Source organism: Macaca thibetana, chromosome 19 (genome assembly GCF_024542745.1).
Source record: "Macaca thibetana thibetana isolate TM-01 chromosome 19, ASM2454274v1, whole genome shotgun sequence".
NCBI lineage: Eukaryota > Metazoa > Chordata > Mammalia > Primates > Cercopithecidae > Macaca > Macaca thibetana.
Window position 1 is genome coordinate 41751459 of NC_065596.1, and position 3822 is coordinate 41755280.

General features: G+C 46.7%; 1 long non-coding RNA gene across 1 annotated transcript; it reads right to left on the bottom strand.

The window, feature by feature from the left end:
• Positions 1–1281: 1281 nt before the first annotated feature.
• On the bottom strand, positions 1282–3751 carry LOC126942155 (uncharacterized). Its single transcript, XR_007721507.1, has 3 exons — positions 3644–3751; positions 2635–2829; positions 1282–1938 (listed from the first exon to the last, which is right to left on the bottom strand). It is a non-coding gene; the product is annotated as an uncharacterized LOC126942155 (long non-coding RNA).
• Positions 3752–3822: the final 71 nt, after the last annotated feature.

The following is a 3822-nucleotide window of genomic DNA, read 5'->3' on the forward strand; positions in this document are numbered from 1 at the left end:
GAAGCCAGGCTAAAATTGACTCTCTTCCTTGTCGTACACGCCCCCATGCCCTTACACTAGGATACGTGTCAGGAAACGCCTCCTGTCTAATTAGCACCAGGTATAACTTGTCTGCTTCTCCCTTTCAGGCCACCTGTAATCAATCTCTACTTACTTCCTTAAACACCTCAGTCTCCTACCAGACACCTAACAATACCTGGTTGGCCCATACTTCAGGCCTCACTAGCTGCAACAATGGGACTGAACCTGGGCCTCTCCTGTACGTGTTGGTTCATGTGCTCCCCTAGGTCTGTGTGTACAGCGGGCCAGAAGGGCAACTTCTCATCGCTCCCCCTGAATTACATTCCAGGTTTCGCCGAGCCGCCCCACTCCTTGTACCCTTTCTGGCCAGCCTTAGCATAGCTGGATCAGCAGCCATTGGCATGGCTGCCCTGGTTCAGAGAGAAGCTGGACTAATGTCCCTGTCTCAACAAGTAGATGCTGATTTAAGCAATCTCCAATCAGCCATAAATATGCCGCATTCCCAGGCAGAGTCTCTAGCGGAAGTAGTCCTTCAAAACCGCCGAGGCCTGGATCTGCTATTTCTCTCCCAAAAAGGGTTATGTGCAGCTCTAGGAGAGAGTTGTCGTTTCTATGCCAATCAGTCTGGAGTCATAAAGGATCCTCTCCAAAGATTTTGAAAAAATCTAGATAGACGCCAGCAAGAACAGGAAAATAACACCCCTGGTACCAAAACATGTTTAACTGGAATCCATGGCTGAATCCTCTAATTACTGGATTGGCAGGATCCCTTCTCCTCCTCTTGTTAGGTTTAGTTTTCGGGTCTTGTATATTAAATTGGTTTCTTAACTTTATAAAGCAGCGCATAGCTTCTGTGAAACTTATGTATCTTAGGACCCAATATAACCCCCTCGTTATAACCGAGGAATCAATGATTTGATTCCCCAAAACATGAGCGGGGAATGTGATACTCTACCTTGTTTTAACCTGATTGTCTCTCTTAGCCGAGAGAGCTGGACAGACCCCATTTTTGTTTCTTCACTTGCATCCCCCTTATCCCCCCATCCCTTAAGGACATAACTAGTGCAAGCTGACTCCAAGCTCATCCAGGAATGTGCTTACTGATGAGATATTGAGACAAGCTGAACCAGCAGTTCCTGGGGACGCGCTCGGGGGATGGTACCCAAAGCCTCTGCATTATCTCTTTGTGATAGTTTGAGCCCCTGCACCTGGAACTGTTTACTTTTCTGTAACTGTAAGCAGTTAATCTTTTTAAATTTGTTTGCTTGTTCTGCTTCTGTAAAAATTGCTTCAGCTATACTCCCCCTCCCCTATTTAGACCACGGTATAAAAAGAAATCTAGCCCCCTCTTCGGGACTGAGAGAATTTTGAGCTCTAGCCATGTTTCGGTCGCTGGCAATAAAAGGACTCCTGAATTAGTCTCAGAGTGTGGCGTTTCTCTATAACTCACTTGGTTACAACACTCAAAGTGCTGGAATTACAGGTGTGAGCCACCATGCGCATCCTAAATGGTGATTTTAAATTAATTACTATAGTCACTTCAAAGTGTTGTCATATAAACCACTTATATTAATGTTAAATCAAATGAAGCAAGGACCCTTGACATCTTTGTTAAATTTTAAAAATCTAGCAGTGCCATAGGCTTTTAATTTTTCCATCACAAGGAAAAAGAGGAAACTGGTAATAATCTCCCTCTGACAGAATTATCTCACAAGTTTAGAAACTGTATTTAAAGAATTCAGAAACCCCGTCTCTACTAAAAATACAAAATTAGCCAGGCGTGGTGGCGCATACCTGTAATCCCAGCTACTCAGGAGTCTGAGGCAGGAGAATCGCTTGAACCCAGGAGGCAGAGGTTGCGGTGAGCCGAAATTGCACCAATGCACTCCAGCCTGGGCAACAAGAGTGAAACTCCATCTCAAGAAAAAAAAAAGAAAGAATAAGAAATGTCAACTGTAGCATTTAACACAGCATTGAAGTTATCTGTTGACGCATAGCAAATTACCCTAAACTCAGAAGCTTAAAACAACAAGAATTTAGTATCTCACATACTTTCTGAGGGTCAGGAATACAGGAGCTGCTATAGCTGAGTGCTTGTGACTGAGTCTCTCATGCAGTTGCAGTCAAATAATTGGCAGGGGCTGCAGTCATCTCAAGGTTTGACTGGGGCTGGGAGATGTGCTTCCAAGGGTGACCCACTTGGTTATAGGAAGGCCCCAGCTCCTCCCAGGCTATTGGGTGGAGGGCTTAGTTCCTTGCTACATGGGCCTCTCCATAGGCTGTCTCGGTATCCTCATGACATGGCAACTAACTTCTCTCAAAGTGGGGGCAGCAGCCTTTAAGACAGAAGTCAATGTGCCTTTTATTATTATATTTAATCTCAGCAGTGACATCTATCACTGATACTATATTCTATTAGTCTCACAGTCCAACCCTGGTACAATGTGGGAGGGAACTCCATAAGAGTGTGAATAGTAGGAGGTAGGAATCATTGGGAAACATTTTGGAGGTCAGTTATTGTATCAGTTGCTAGGATAACCAGTTGGAATTAGGATTTTTTTAAAAAGCCATTTTCATAAGACAAGGCAATCTTTTCTAGAGATGTTCCAATACCTGTGATATGCAGAGCACTGCGTTAGGCGGCATCCAAGGCAGGCCTGTAGTGAATGCTGTTGGTACCCAGCCACTACCCCTGGGCAATCATATGCAGACCGCTGGCTTCTTACTGCAGGCACCTATAGACTCAGCCTAAGACCTTCCCATGAGGCAGGCTGGAAGTGCTGGAGCTTTAACACCTCTGGAGTGGCTCTAAAACAATGGGGAAGAGAGATGGTGTAGACTTATGTCAGCTTCATCGGCCTGGGGGTTGTGACAATTTGGAAGTTGTTTCTACACAATCCCCCAGAGTTCCCAAGCTGACAGAGCCCTCATTGATCATCGAGCTAATCGGCTCACCGACGCACTCTATAGTCGTTCCCATCGCTCCCGTCTCACTTCTCCATCCCCTACCTATCAAATAAACTTCTTGCACTCATATTCTTCCCTCAGGTCGGCTTATCGGGCAAGCTTCCTTAGGAAAAAATCTTGCTTTCAACATTTCCTTTCCATTATGCACTAAGAACTCAGATCTCTTCCCACTGCGGCAGCCCCGCCCTTTCCTTGTGGCTCCGCCCTTTCCGTGAAGTCACGCCCCCTCCTTAGGCTGTCTCTGTCTCCCTAAAAGAAGAGCGAGTCTCTTCGCTGCTCTGTAACTCCCAGAGCTGGCTCAGAAAAAGTTTCACATTGCCATAGGGGAACTCCTCCTAGGAGAGGCTGCACCCATTGCACGTAAGAAGCGGTAAAAATGTTCGCGGCCATCTTATCAGGCTGCTGGAAACAAAGAAAGCTCAGCATTGATGTCTGGGCGCCGCCATGTTAGTCACAGGAGGTTTTGGCATCTGGGATGCTGAGTTAAGAGCAGAGACGACATCTCTGTTTAGGGGTCCAGGGACACTTGCTTCTTCTTGTCCTAAAATAGCCTTATCTTTTGGTCGGGCAAAGAAGGGGCGTAATCATCCGTTGTACGGCACAGCTTTAAACATGGCCGCCCCCGGTAGGAGTCAAGCGGGCGTCGCCATCATACCTCCCATTACAGCTTTGAGAAACCCAGAATCCTGTTCTCTGGAAGGTTGCCGGGTGGCCGCTGACAGCCTCAAAGTCGCAATTGAGTCTGCGCACCGGCCATTCAGGATGGAACGACCTTATACCGCGATGAGGCGGTGTGGCAGGACGATCAATTTCAGATTCTGGGCGCGGATGCAG